Here is a 16,130-nt window from a genome sequence, read left to right as displayed (position 1 = left end):
AGTATGTCTGTTACTTGAATATGCTGGTGTGGGAAAGAAGGGTGATATTGAATTCAGAACTGCCCTGGGAACTCAGCCAAAACCGATGGTGTCTACCCAACTAATTTATGAATGAGAGTACTGAAGTTCTAGAAGATAAACTAACCTGCTTCCAGAGGCAGAGGACCAAGAAGAGAATCTGGAAAGAAAAGATGGATCTCCTGCTGGTGAGCTGTCAGTTTCAAAGCCTGAACTGTAAAGGCAGTTACCAGAAATTGAGTCAGCTCTTCATTTTATTATATTTTTTTGAATTGAGAGACCATAAATTGTATATGTTAGCGGGGTGTACATAGTGATATTTACATATATGTAATATATAGTGATCTGATCAGGGTAATTAACATATTTATCATGTCAAACGTTTTTCAATTCTTTGTGTTGGGAGCATTCAATATTCTCTCTCTAGCCACTGGAAACTATATAAAATATTATTGTTAACTATGGTCACCCTACAGTGGCATAGAACATTAGAATTTTAAAAATTTTTTAAATTTTTGGTTTTTTTATTTTTTTTTATTTTAATTTTAATTTTTTATTTTTTATTATACTTTAAGTTTTAGGGTACATGTGCACATTGTGCAGGTTAGTTACATATGTATACATGTGCCATGCTGGTGCGCTGCACCCACTAACTTGTCATCTAGCATTAGGTATATCTCCCAATGCTATCCCTCCCCCCTCCCCCCACCCCACCACAGTCCCCAGAGTGTGATATTCCCCTTCCTGTGTCCATGTGATCTCGTTGTTCAATTCCCACCTATGTGTGAGAATACGCGGTGTTTGGTTTTTTGTTCTTGTGATAGTTTACTGAGAATGATGATTTCCAATTTCATCCATGTCCCTACAAAGGACATGAACTCATCCTTTTTTATGGCTGCATAGTATTCCATGGTGTATATGTGCCACATTTTCTTAATCCAGTCTATCATTGTTGGACATTTGGGTTGGTTCCAAGTCTTTGCTATTGTGAATAATGCCGCAATAAACATACATGTGCATGTGTCTTTATAGCAGCATGACTTATAGTCCTTTGGGTATATACCCAGTAATGGGATGGCTGGGTCCAATGGTATTTCTAGTTCTAGATCCCTGAGGAATCGCCACACTGACTTCCACAATGGTTGAACTAGTTTACAGTCCCACCAACAGTGTAAAAGTGTTCCTATTTCTCCACATCCTCTCCAGCACCTGTTGTTTCCTGACTTTTTAATGATCGCCATTCTAACTGGTGTGAGATGGTATCTCATAGTGGTTTTGATTTGCATTTCTCTGATGGCCAGTGATGGTGAGCATTTTTTCATGTGTTTTTTGGCTGCATAAATGTCTTCTTTTGAGAAGTGTCTGTTCATGTCCTTCGCCCACTTTTTGATGGGGTTGTTTGTATTTTTCTTGTAAATTTGTTTGAGTTCATTGTAGATTCTGGATATTAGCCCTTTGTCAGATGAGTAGGTTGTGAAAATTTTCTCCCATTTTGTAGGTTGCCTGTTCATTCTGATGGTAGTTTCTTTTGCTGTGCAGAAGCTCTTTAGTTTAATTAGATCCCATTTGTCAATTTTGTCTTTTGTTGCCATTGCTTTTGGTGTTTTGGACATGAAGTCCTTGCCCATGCCTATGTCCTGAATGGTAATGCCTAGGTTTTCTTCTAGGGTTTTTATGGTTTTAGGTCTAATGTTTAAATCTTTAATCCATCTTGAATTGATTTTTGTATAAGGTGTAAGGAAGGGATCCAGTTTCAGCTTCCTACATATGGCTAGCCAGTTTTCCCAGCACCATTTACTAAATAGGGAATCCTTTCCCCATTGCTTGTTTTTCTCAGGTTTGTCAAAGATCAGATAGTTGTAGGTATGCGGCGTTATTTCTGAGGGCTCTGTTCTGTTCCATTGATCTATATCTCTGTTTTGGTACCAGTACCATGCTGTTTTGGTTACTGTAGCCTTGTAGTATAGTTTGAAGTCAGGTAGTGTGATGCCTCCAGCTTTGTTCTTTTGGCTTAGGATTGACTTGGTGATGCGGGCTCTTTTTTGGTTCCATATGAACTTTAAAGTAGTTTTTTCCAATTCTGTGAGGAAAGTCATTGGTAGCTTGATGGAGATGGCATTGAATCTGTAAATTACCTTGGGCAGTATGGCCATTTTCACGATATTGATTCTTCCTACCCATGAGCATGGAATGTTCTTCCATTTGTTTGTATCCTCTTTTATTTCCTTGAGCAGTGGTTTGTAATTCACCTTGAAGAGGTCCTTCACATCCCTTGTAAGTTGGATTCCTAGGTATTTTATTCTCTTTGAAGCAATTGTGAATGGGAGTTCACTCTTGATTTGGCTCTCTGTTTGTCTGTTATTGGTGTATAAGAATGCTTGTGATTTTTGTACATTGATTTTGTATCCTGAGACTGCTGAAATTGCTTATCAGCTTAAGGAGATTTTGGGCTGAGACAATGGGGTTTTCTAGATATAAAATCATGTCATCTGCAAACAGGGACAATTTGACTTCCTCTTTTCCTAATTGAATACCCTTTATTTCCTTCTCCTGCCTAATTGCCCTGGCCAGAACTTCCAACACTATGTTGAATAGGAGTGGTGAGAGAGGGCATCCCTGTCTTGTGCCAGTTTTCAAAGGGAATGCTTCCAGTTTTTGCCCATTCAGTATGATATTGGCTGTGGGTTTGTCATAGATAGCTCTTATTATTTTGAAATACGTCCCATCAATACCTAATTTATTGAGAGTTTTTAGCATGAAGGGTTGTTGAATTTTGTCAAAGGCTTTTTCTGCATCTATTGAGATAATCATGTGGTTTTTGTCTTTGGCTCTGTTTATATGCTGGATTACATTTATTGATTTGCGTATATTGAACCAGCCTTGCATCCCAGGGATGAAGCCCACTTGATCATGGTGGATAAGCTTTTTGATGTGCTGCTGGATTTGGTTTGCCAGTATTTTATTGAGGATTTTTGCATCAATGTTCATCAAGGATAGTGGTCTAAAATTCTCTTTTTTGGTTGTGTCTCTGCCCAGCTTTGGTATCAGAATGATGCTGGCCTCATAAAATGAGTTAGGGAGGATTCCCTCTTTTTCTATTGATTGGAATAGTTTCAGAAGGAATGGTACCAGTTCCTCCTTGTACCTCTGGTAGAATTCGGCTGTGAATCCATCTGGTCCTGGACTCTTTTTGGTTGGTAAACTATTGATTATTGCCACAATTTCAGCTCCTGTTATTGGTCTATTCAGAGATTCAACTTCTTCCTGCTTTAGTCTTGGGAGAGTGTATGTGTCGAGGAATGTATCCATTTCTTCTAGATTTTCTAGTTTATTTGTGTAGAGGTGTTTGTAGTATTCTCTGATGGTAGTTTGTATTTCTGTGGGATCGGTAGTGATATCCCCTTTATCATTTTTTATTGTGTCTATTTGGTTCTTCTCTCTTTTTTTCTTTATTAGTCTTGCTAGCGGTCTATCAATTTTGTTGATCCTTTCAAAAAACCAGCTCCTGGATTCACTGATTTTTTGAAGGGTTTTTTGTGTCTCTATTTCCTTCAGTTCTGCTCTGATTTTAGTTATTTCTTGCCTTCTGCTAGCTTTTGAATGTGTTTGCTCTTGCTTTTCTAGTTCTTTTAATTGTGATGTTAGGGTGTCAATTTTGGATCTTTCCTGCTTTCTCTTGTGGGCATTTAGTGCTATAAATTTCCCTCTACACACTGCTTTGAATGCGTCCCAGAGATTCTGGTATGTTGTGTCTTTGTTCTCGTTGGTTTCAAAGAACATCTTTATTTCTGCCTTCATTTCGTTATGTACCCAGTAGTCATTCAGGAGCAGGTTGTTCAGTTTCCATGTAGTTGAGCGGCTTTGAGTGGGATTCTTAATCCTGAGTTCTAGTTTGATTGCACTGTGGTCTGAGAGATAGTTTGTTATAATTTCTGTTCTTTTACATTTGCTGAGGAGAGCTTTACTTCCAAGTATGTGGTCAATTTTGGAATAGGTGTGGTGTGGTGCTGAAAAAAATGTATATTCTGTTGATTTGGGGTGGAGAGTTCTGTAGATGTCTATTAGGTCCGCTTGGTGCAGAGCTGAGTTCAATTCCTGGGTATCCTTGTTGACTTTCTGTCTCGTTGATCTGTCTAATGTTGACAGTGGGGTGTTAAAGTCTCCCATTATTAATGTGTGGGAGTCTAAGTCTCTTTGTAGGTCACTCAGGACTTGCTTTATGAATCTGGGTGCTCCTGTATTGGGTGCATATATATTTAGGATAGTTAGCTCCTCTTGTTGAATTGATCCCTTTACCATTATGTAATGGCCTTCTTTGTCTCTTTTGATCTTTGTTGGTTTCAAGTCTGTTTTATCAGAGACTAGGATTGCAACCCCTGCCTTTTTTTGTTTTCCATTTGCTTGGTAGATCTTCCTCCATCCTTTTATTTTGAGCCTATGTGTGTCTCTGCACATGAGATGGGTTTCCTGAATACAGCACACTGATGGATCTTGACTCTTTATCCAATTTGCCAGTCTGTGTCTTTTAATTGGAGAATTTAGTCCATTTACATTTAAAGTTAATATTGTTATGTGTGAATTTGATCCTGTCATTATGATGTTAGCTGGTGATTTTGCTCGTTAGTTGATGCAGTTTCTTCCTAGTCTCGATGGTCTTTACATTTTGGCATGATTTTGCAGCGGCTGGTACCGGTTGTTCCTTTCCATGTTTAGCGCTTCCTTCAGGAGCTCTTTTAGGGCAGGCCTGGTGGTGACAAAATCTCTCAGCATTTGCTTGTCTGTAAAGTATTTTATTTCTCCTTCACTTATGAAGCTTAGTTTGGCTGGATATGAAATTCTGGGTTGAAAATTCTTTTCTTTAAGAATGTTGAATATTGGCCCCCACTCTCTTCTGGCTTGTAGGGTTTCTGCCGAGAGATCCGCTGTTAGTCTGATGGGCTTCCCTTTGAGGGTAACCCGACCTTTCTCTCTGGCTGCCCTCAACATTTTTTCCTTCATTTCAACTTTGGTGAATCTGACAATTATGTGTCTTGGAGTTGCTCTTCTCGAGGAGTATCTTTGTGGCGTTCTCTGTATTTCCTGAATCTGAACGTTGGCCTGCCTTGCTAGATTGGGGAAGTTCTCCTGGATAATATCCTGAAGAGTGTTTTCCAACTTGCTTCCATTCTCCCCATCACTTTCAGGTACACCATTCAGACGTAGATTTGGTCTTTTCACATAGTCCCATATTTCTTGGAGGCTTTGCTCATTTCTTTTTATTCTTTTTTCTCTAAACTTCCCTTCTTGCTTCATTTCATTCATTTCATCTTCCATTGCTGATACCCTTTCTTCCAGTTGATCGCATTGGCTCCTGAGGCTTCTGCATTCTTCACGTAGTTCTCGAGCCTTGGTTTTCAGCTCCATCAGCTCCTTTAAGCACTTCTCTGTATTGGTTATTCTAGTTATACATTCTTCTAAATTTTTTTCAAAGTTTTCAACTTCTTTGCCTTTGGTTTGAATGTCCTCCCGTAGCTCAGAGTAATTTGATCGTCTGAAGCCTTCTTCTCTCAGCTCGTCAAGATCATTCTCCATCCAGCTTTGTTCCGTTGCTGGTGAGGAACTGCGTTCCTTTGGAGGAGGAGAGACGCTCTGCGTTTTAGAATTTCCAGTTTTTCTGTTCTGTTTTTTCCCCATCTTTGTGGTTTTATCTACTTTTGGTCTTTGATGATGGTGATGTACAGATGGGTTTTTGGTGTGGATGTCCTTTCTGTTTGTTAGTTTTCCTTCTAACAGACAGGACCCTCAGCTGCAGGTCTGTTGGAATACCCTGCCGTGTGAGGTGTCAGTGTGCCCCTGCTGGGGGGTGCCTCCCAGTTAGGCTGCTCGGGGGTCAGGGGTTAGGGACCCACTTGAGGAGGCAGTCTGCCCGTTCTCAGATCTCCAGCTGCATGCTGGGAGAACCACTGCTCTCTTCAAAGCTGTCAGACAGGGACATTTAAGTCTGCAGAGGTTACTGCTGTCTTTTTGTTTGTCTGTGCCCTGCCCCCAGAGGTGGAGCCTACAGAGGCAGGCAGGCCTCCTTGAGCTGTGGTGGGCTCCACCCAGTTCGAGCTTCCCAGCTGCTTTGTTTACCTAATCAAGCCTGGGCAATGGCGGGCGCCCCTCCCCCAGCCTCGCTGCCGCCTTGCAGTTTGATCTCAGACTGCTGTGCTAGCAATCAGCGAGACTCCGTGGGCGTAGGACCCTCCGAGCCAGGTGTGGGATATAGTCTCGTGGTGCGCCGTTTTTTAAGCCGGTCTGAAAAGCGCAATACTCGGGTGGGAGTGACCCTATTTTCCAGGTGAGTCCCTCACCCCTTTCTTTGACTCGGAAAGGGAAATCCCTGACCCCTTGGGTTTCCCAGGTGAGGCAATGCCTCGCCCTGCTTCGGCTCGCGCACGGTGCGCGCACCCACTGACCTGCGCCCACTGTCTGGCACTCCCTAGTGAGATGAACCCGGTACCTCAGATGGAAATGCAGAAATCACCGTCTTCTGCGTCGCTCACGCTGGGAGCTGTAGACCGGAGCTGTTCCTATTCGGCCATCTTGGCTCCTCCCCCGGTTTTTTTATTTTTAACTTTTATTTTAAGTTCAGGGGTACATGTGCAGCTTTGTTATATAGGTAAACTTATGTCACGGGGATTTATTGTACAGATTGTCACCCAGATATTAGCCTAGTCCCCACTAGTTATTTTTCCTGATCCTCTCCCTCCTCCCACCCCCCATGCTCTGATGCTCTGACAGGTTCCAGTGTCTGTTGTTCCCCTCTGTGGGTCCGTGGAACACTAGAACTATCTAACAGGCGCTTTATTCTGCCCGGATACAGGCGTGCCTTTTCCCTCATATGTACCATTGCTCTAGTTAAATGTCACCTCCTCAGAAAGGCCTTTGTTGACCACCTTCAATAACACCCTTTCTTCCTGAGTCCCTTTCTAACCCCTTGTCTCATTTATTTTATTTCAATACACTTATCTCTACCTGATATCATAATTGAGACCTGTGTATTTGTTTATCGTATGCACGCCCTCCATATTATCACAAAACATTCATGAGGACAGTGAGGCTTTCTGTGGTTGACTTTTATACACCCAGAACCTAGAACAGTGCCTGCAGAATTTTAGGGTCCAATAAACAATTTTTGATCGAACAAGTGAATAGCAATGAGTGTTATCAACATTAGACTTTTTAATTTATGGATTTGAGTGAGAATTTTCATTTAGTTTTTTCTTTCAGTCCTATTCATTAATAGGGATGATATTGTGAACCAAATGAAGATCACAGAGGCTATAGTATTATTACATTCTCTCCCAGAACACAGACATTTCAGATTCAGGTGTGTGATTGATCGGCAGCTGCTGACCATGTAATAGGATTTTCCCTCTTGCTTTTCCAGCCTGCAAACAGCTAGAGGACCATAAAAAACAAGGTATCCTCTGTGCTCAAGGAGAGGCTCTAGATGAACAGAATACAGACCTGAGGTGAGTTGCATGAAGAACTGTTCCAGACATTTTGTTTAGGGCTTGGGTGTTTAAATGAAAGAAACCTTCAAACTCCCACTCTAATAATCCACAGGATGTGGACAGCTTTGCCATGAGGTGAAGTTTTAGTTAATATAATATATTTTTGTTTTAACTATAATGGATTATTCAACTCAGATTAGTTGGTAGAAAGGGAACTGAAATAGTCCTAGTCATTCTGCTGCTCTTAAACATCTGCTCTTTTCTGTAATCCTTGTAACATTCACATGATTCCCACATTAAAAGATGAAGTAGACAATTTATTAATTTTCTACTCTATTCAAAAATTGGCTCCATTTATTATTAGTTGTGATTTACCTTTTAATTGTTTGCTATTATGGATAAACTTAAAGAATATATCCAAAATGCAACTGACTCTGGGGAAATTATTTCTTTTGTGATTTTTTTTTTCTGTCAAGATGACTGAAGTCCTGAGGATCCAAATATCCCATAACCATGCCATATTTTTTGTTTGTTTATTTATTAGAAATGAGTAGGTGCAGGGCACTTTTCATGGGTATGGTCGATAACCTTGGTGACTGCATGTCCTAGCTTTCCCCAAGACAGTCCCAGTTTTTGTTTGTAGTTCTAGAGTAATTTTTAATAGTGCACACTTTTTTATCCTCTGATTTGACTCATATGGATAAAAATGTATATGGTTATGCTACAAAAGATTTTATCCCACACTGTATTAACAGTGTAATAGGTTTTCAATGGCCCATAGAGACTTCCCCACAAGTGCAGAAAGGTGATTAACCTACTCTAGGAAGGAAGGAAAAGGGAAAGAAAAGGAAAACCTTAATTGTCATTCTCCATCTCAATAATCTGAGATAAATATTCCACATATCAAACCTCTACCCTTTTTGAAGGTTTAAATTTTTAGACCAATTTTTAAAAATAACCCTTTCCCCAAGATATATCAGTATCAAAAACAAAAAAAAATGCATAGTACATTCGTATTGTTTGTACAATTTAATGTTCTGTATGTTTCACTTAGGAGCATGTTCAATATGAAAACAGATTTTTTAACCCTTACTTGAATTGCTATTCCATATGGAATATGGATGAATCACTACTTATTTGATCACTAAATTACCAAATATTAAAGAAATGTCTTATTATAAGCCAGACACTCATCAGGGACCAAAGAAAACACCAGTAGCAAAATGGACTAAGTCCCTATCTTCATATGAATTAAGTTCTAGTGTGGATGTTCAGGTGATCATTAAGTACTGACACAGGTATATAACTCAAACCTGTAATTACAAAGGACATAGAAGCAAGCAGTTATAATTATAATGGCAAATAGATTATTTCCTCATAAAGTTATACATCATTTTAAAATTAACATACCTGTGCATAAAGCAATGTGTATAGCTCTGATTATTTCCTTTGGCTGGATTCCAAAAAGTGAGATTCTGAAAAGCAAAATTGAGAGTCAAAGCATATAAACACTAAATTTTGGATTTTGAATACATGCTTTCAATTTTTTCTAGAAAAATTGTTCCCATTTTTACTTTCACCAGCAATGCACATGACTACATATGTCAAGGCACTATCACAGTTTTGGCATTCCAAATTTTTAAAGTCATATTTCTTTCATTTATTAGATTTCTACCTTGTAATGTTCTTTATCCTTTTTTGAGGCATGTCAGTTTTTTTTCTTTGCATTTACAAGAGTTCTCTTTTTGTTGAGATTCTGAATCATGATGTTTAATACGTGCTGAAATTTTTTTCCTGTTTGATATTTGATATTAAACTTATATGCTTTAATAATACATACCAGAAAATTATGTCATTGAATCCTGTGTGATAGTTTTCTTTTTTGATTTTTTCCACTGATTTTATGTTAAAAATTTCAAATTATTTCTGTAGGTAGTGTGAGATAACGATCAGAATATGTTCATACAGATATTCAACGGTTACAACTCTTTATTGAAAACCCTATTCTTCGTATGTATCCTCAGAAAAGTCCTCCTTAGTGAGGATTGCATTAAAAACAACATCCTTTTCTTAGTGAATTACCATGGTATCTTTGCTAAAAACAACAACAATCAACCATGTAAGCATGGGTCTATTTCTTGATTCGCTTTTCTGTCTCCTTGATTTATATGCCTATCCTGACACCAATACAATGTTTCCTTAATTACTATAGCTTTATACAAAATTTTGAAGTCAAGTAGTACAAGTTTTAATTGCTTGATTTTCAAATTTCAACCAAATTTGCATTCTTGAGACAAACCTCATGTGGTCATAATATATATATTAGTCTTTTTAACAATGTGTTTCTGTACGTGATTAGCTAAAATTGCATTGAAGGTATTTACATTTATATTAATGAAGTGTATTGGACTGTCCTTTTCATTTACTGTAAGTCCTTGTGTGATTCAGGTTGATTCCGTTTTCATAAGATTACTTGAGAAGTGGTCCCTCCTCTTTTATTTTCTGGTAGAGCTCATGTAGAATTTGTATTCTTTCCACTTAAATTGTGTGTGAGTATTCACCAAGGAAGCCATCTGGTCCTGGAGTTTGCTTTATGGGAAGGCTTTTTACTACAAATTCAATTTATTTACTAGATATGAAGCTATTCAGGTTACCTGTTTCTTCTTGAGTAAGTTTTGATACCGTGTGTCTTTCAAGGAGTTTGTCTATGTTATCCACATTATTGAATTAAAGGCATGAAGCTGTTCACAATATCCCCTTATTTTCCATTTAGTGTTTAGAGGGCATCCAAAGGACTTGTGTCTTGTATTTTGCCAGTATTTTGTGCTTTTTATTTGTTTTCTTTGTCCATTTGTCTAGAAATGTATCTTGTTTTATTGTATTTTTGAGAGAGCAGCCCTTGATTTCATTGACTTTATTGCTTGTCCATTTCTTATTTTCCTGAGTTCTCTTTTTATTTTTATGATTTCTTCCTTCCCACTTTGCCCTTAATTTGGTGTTTGTTGTCTAGTTTCTTAAACCAGTAGCTTAGACTATTAATTTTAAACCTCTCTGTCTTACTAGTATAAACATTTAATGCTAAAAATTTCCTTCCAAGGTCTGTTTTACCTGCATCTACAATTTTGATATGCTGCTTTGTCATTTTCATTTAGTTCAAATATTTTATAATTTCCCTTGGGATTTCTTTATTGACTCATGTCAAATATTTAAAGATTTTCTATATGCCTTTCTGTTTTTTATTTTTAGTTTAATTTCATTGTCATCAGAGAAAAATACTCTGTGATTTTGATGTTTGTGATTTTTTGTGACTTGTGTTATGGGACCAAAGTTTGGCCTATCTTGCTAAACATTCCATGAGTGCTTGGAAGTATGTTTATTGGATGGACTTTCTACAAATGTTAATTAGTTAAAATTGGTAGATAATGTTCAAGTCTGCTATATTCTTATCAATTTTCTCTTTAATGATCTATGAATGACTGAGAACTGTTGAAATTTTTAACTATAATCGTGGATTCCTCCATTTCTTCTTTTAGTCCTATTTATTTTTACTTCATGTATTTTGAAACTCTTTTATAAGGTGAATATACATAAGGCAGTCATAATATCTTATCTCTGGTAATATTCTTTGATCTGATGTTCATTTAGCCAATTTTTTCTTAGTATTTACATGAGATGCTATTTTGCATGATGTCCCATTCTTTAACTTTTAAATTATGTATATCTTTTCCTCGAAAACAGGTTATTTGTAGATAGCATGATTGCTGTGTTTTTAAAAAATGTTTGTTTGTTTTATTTCTTTTTTGAGACAGGGTCTCCATTGCCCAGGCTGGAGTGCTGTGGTACAGTCGCGGTTCACTGTAACCTTCACCTCCCAGGCTCAGGCCACCTCAGTCTCCTAAGTAGTTGGGACTATAGGCATGCACCACCACACTGAGCTAATTTTTGTATATTTTGTAGAGATGAGGCCTTATTATTTTGCCTAGGCTAGTCTCGTGCTCCTAGGCTCAAGTGATCTGCCCACTTTGGCCTCCCAAAGTGCTAGGATTACAGGCATGAGCCACCATGCCTGGCCAACTATTGTGTTTCTTACCAATCTAAAAATTTCAAGCTTTTAATCAGAGGATGAAAAACAATGATTCTCATTTTTTTTTTGTCTTAGGATCCCTTTACACACTCTTAAAAATAATGAGAACCCCAAAGAGATCTTGTATCTGTTTGTTATATCTATTTATTGGTCTTTGCCTTTATCGTTTAGGGGTGAAAAAATTAAATATGTATTTATTAATTCAGTTTAAAATAACAGTAATAAGCCTATTACAGTTAACAGATAAAAATTTTTTTATTTGGAGATGATCAACAAGAGCCTTAGTTTATTATCCCATTGAAATATTTCCTTCATGTCCCCAGTCAAGCCTGGCACATTTAGATGAAGTACTTCCTCTCAGGGGTTGGCTGTCAGTGAACAGAGTCCTGTCTTGGCTACACACCACCTCATTCCATCTCCTCTGACAGATGCCTGATTCCCTGGGGTTCTGCCAATGAGCCGACTATGGGTCAGCTCAGTCAGATGGACATTACATCTCTTTGTCTTAGCTGAGAGAGGAGGTCGAGCATTAAACATTTCCCCTCTCACTGCTATTATCTTATTGGATTTAATCTTTTATAAAAGATGTTGAAAAGCTATTTGACTTCAGGCTATGTCTGCTTTCTGCAGGGCAAATATCCTTGAGGCAAGAAATACAAAACACTCTGGCATCCATTTTAAAATGGGAGAGAGTGGAAATGAAAATATAAAGCAAATAGGCTCCAATTAGTATTGAATGATAATATTCTGCTATATCATTCTGGTGGGGGTGCCATAAAAAGGGTCAGAAAATAGGCCCCCTTTTACAACAAATCAGTTAAAAAAATCTGTCTACATACACGCACATACATATATAGTTACAGTTATAATTAAAGGTATATGTAGTTAAATAGTGATGAATATTAAGGAGAGAAAAGAGTGGAAAGAGATCTTTGGTTTGGGGAGAAGGTGCTCGTGTTTTATACAGCCTGGCCAAGAGGGGCCTCTGTGAGAAGGTGATATTTGAGTAAAGTCCTGAAGAGGTTAAGCAGCTAATCACACAGACATCTGGTGCAAGAACATTTCAAGCAAAGGGAATACCAAGAGCAAAGGAAACTGAACTGGAAAGGCAAAATAAAGAGAAGGGAAAATATTTGAGTGAAATATAGCAAGAAAGGGGATGATATCTTTAACGTCCAGATGGCTCACATAAATCAATAAGGCACTAACAGAAAAATGAGTAAATATTATGAACAAACTACAAAAGAGTAAGTGCAACAGACTAGAAACAACCCAGAAAAATTATATCTCTACCAACCATGAGTAATGAAATAAATGTATACTAGACTAAGGTAGTGTTTCAACTGCTACATTTCAAAGAACCCAAGATAAAAACAAACAAAACAGTTAAAATTATAATACTAGTACTGGCAAGAACTCAGAGAAACAAACGTTAATGTTTTGATGGCCGAAGTGTAAATTGGTATTCTTCTTTGGAAAATCAATTTGAAAATGTGAATCCTAAGCTCAGTGTCCGCAAGAGCAGTCATCCTACCTCTGAGAATTTATCTACCTATATTTGGACATCATTCAAATATGGAAATACATCCAAATATTTGGATATAATCCAAATGTGGAAAAAGTACTTGCATATATGTATTCACAAGAGTGGTCAGTGGTATCAGAAGCAAATTAAGTGTCCAGCAACGTGATATGAGTTAAGTAAATGTGGCAAATTTTACTCATAAATTAATATGTAGCTATTAAAAGTGATGATTCATTGGCAATGGCATAGAGGAACTGGAGGACATTATGTTAAGTGAAACAAGCCAGGCATGGAAAAACAAATATGAGCCGGGCCCGGTGGCTCATGCCTGGAATCCCAGCACTTTGGGAGGCCGAGGCGGGCGGATCACCTGAGGGAAGGAGTTCGAGACCAGCCTGGCCATCATGCTGAAACCCCCATCTCTACTAAAAATACAAAAATTAGCTGGGTGTGGTGGCGTGCACCTGTAATCCCAGCTACTCAGGAGGCTGAGGCAGGAAAATCACTTGAACCCGGGAGGTGGAGGTTGCAGTGAGCCAAGATCACGCCATTGCACTCCAGCCTGGGTGACAAGAGCAAAACTCCATCTCAAAGAAAAAAACAAAAAACAAAACAAAAACAAATATTACATGCTTTCACTTAGATGTGGGAGGTGAAAATTTTAAAAATTGATCACATGGAGATAGAGGAGAAGGATAGTTACTAGAGTTTGGGAAAGGGATGAATAAAGTGAGGAGGGTCAATAGGTGCAGAAACAAAGTTAGAAAGGGTAAATAAGATCTAGAATTTGGTAGCACAGAAGGGTGACTATAGTTAGCAATAATCTATGGCATATTTTATAATAACTAGTAGAGTGGAACTGGAATGTTCCTAATACAAATGAATGATAAATGAAGTGATTGATACTCCATTTGCCCTGATTTGATCATTACCCATTGTTTGCCTGTATCAAAACATCCCATGTACCCCACAAATATATACTACTCTTAGGTACCCATCATAATTAAAAATAAGGCAATGATTTTTAAAAATTCAAAAATAAAAAACAAAATGATGATTCAAAAATGATTTACTAACATGATGACATAGAAAATGTTTGTGACGTGTTTAAATGGAAGTGGGTGAAATTCTGTAGAGCAATCATGTATGTATCTTGATTACAGTTTAAGTTTATAAACTGCTTTCACATGTATACATGTGCACATTCCCGTGTCTGTATGTGTGTTTATTCTTCCTCCCCGTGGAGGAAAGGTTGGCCTGCATTAGTCAGAACTCACCAGATTGTGGCAGCTGGAAGGGAAAAATGGCAGTGCCAGTCCAAAGGCAGTCTGCCCGAAGAATTCTTACTTCTAACAATAAGCTTACTCTTTTTCTATTAAAGACTTCAACTGATTGGACGAAGCCTACCCACAACATGGAGTAATCTGCTTTGCTCAAAGCCTACTAATTTAGATGTTTTTTTCTTGTTTTAAAATTTATGTTTATTGAACATATTTGAGGTTTACAGTATGATATTTTGATATATACATATACACAGTGAAATGATTACTATAAATTCATCATCTTCCACACGCACACCACGTGTGTGTGTGTGTGTGTGTGTGTGTGTATGTGGTAAGAGCACCTCAAAGATATTCTTTCAGCAAAATTTCACTATACAATATAATATTATGAACTATAGCTCTCAGGCTCTACTTTATATTGCTAAACTTATTCATCCTACGTTATTGCAAATGTGTATCCTCGACCTACTTCTCCCCATTTCCACCCATGATGATATGGTTTGGCTCTGTGTTCCCATCCAAAATCCCATCTTGAATTGTACTCCCATAATTCCCACATGTTGTGGGAGGGACCCAGTGGGAGATAATTGAATCATGGGGGCAGTTTCCCTCATACTGTTCTCATGGTAGTGAATAAGTCTCACAAGTTCTCATGGTTTTATCAGGGGTTCCTGCTTTTGTGTCTCCCCCATTCTCTCTTTGCCTGCTGTCATCCACCTAAGACAGGACTTGCTCCTTATTGCCTTCCACCATAATTGTGAGGCTTCCCCAGCCACGTGGAACTGTAAGTCCGGTTAAACCTCTTTCTTTTGTAAATTGCCCAGTCTCGGGTACCTCTTAATCAGCAGCACAGGTGTATTATCAGACTAATACACCTCGTAACTATCATTCTACTCTCTGTTTCTATTTATTCTCCCTATTTTTTTAATTCCACATATAAGTAAGATCATGCAGTATTTTTCTTTGTGTCTGGCTTATTTTGCTTAGTATAATATTCTCCAGTTTCATTCATTTTTCCACAAATGGTAATATCTCCTTTAAGGCTGAATAAAATTTCTTCGTGTGTGTCTGTGTGTACACCACAATTTCTTTATGATTTCTTTATCCATTTGTCTGTGGACACTTCAGTTGTTTCCGTACTTTGGCTATTGCAAATAACTGCAATGAATATGGGGATACGGCCACCTCTACGAGGTGCTGGTTTTAATTCCTTTAGGTATATACCTAACAGAGGGACTGATGGGTCATATGGTAGTTCTATCTTTAATTATTTGAGGGTCCTCCATAATATTTTTCATAATGGCTATATCAATTTACATTCCCGCCAACAGCATATAAGAGCTTCCTTTTCTCCACACCCTTTCCTTTTATCTTTTTTATGATAACCAATCTAAAAGGTATGACGTGATATCCCATTGTGCTTTTAATTTGTATTTCCCTAATGATTTGTGATGCTTAACATTTTAAAAATACACTATTTGCCCAAAGCCTTGGGAACCCACCCCTTACATCAGTGTGGCCTGGATGTGAGACATGGAGTCAAATGAGATTATTTTAAGCTTTAAGATTTAATGACTCCCCTACCGGGCTTCAGACGTGCATGGGACCTGTAGCCCCTTTGTTTTGGCCAATTTCTCCCTTTCAGAATAGGAGCATTTACCCAATGCCTGTACCTCCATTTGTGTCTTGGAAGTAACTAACTTGTTTTTGATTTTACATGCGCATAGGTGGAAGAGACTTGC

The 16,130-nt window shown here is 38.0% G+C and overlaps 1 long non-coding RNA gene across 6 annotated transcripts in view; it reads left to right on the top strand.

Moving 5' to 3' along the window:
- Nucleotides 1-5,781: 5,781 nt before the first annotated feature.
- LOC134808818 (uncharacterized) overlaps nucleotides 5,782-16,130 on the top strand; it is a 243,714-nt gene continuing 233,365 nt past the window's right edge. For 3 of the 6 annotated variants that reach the window (XR_010152629.1, XR_010152628.1, XR_010152631.1), the window contains exons 1-2: nucleotides 5,782-6,337; nucleotides 7,430-7,514. This is a non-coding gene — a long non-coding RNA (uncharacterized LOC134808818). The remainder of the gene's footprint in view (nucleotides 6,338-7,429; nucleotides 7,515-16,130) is intronic. The other 3 variants (XR_010152633.1, XR_010152630.1, XR_010152632.1) reach the window with 3 other exon arrangements.

This window comes from Pan troglodytes, chromosome 18 (genome assembly GCF_028858775.2).
Source record: "Pan troglodytes isolate AG18354 chromosome 18, NHGRI_mPanTro3-v2.0_pri, whole genome shotgun sequence".
NCBI lineage: Eukaryota > Metazoa > Chordata > Mammalia > Primates > Hominidae > Pan > Pan troglodytes.
The sequence above is the reverse complement of the archived record's forward strand: the minus strand, read 5'-3'. Positions and strand labels throughout refer to the sequence as shown.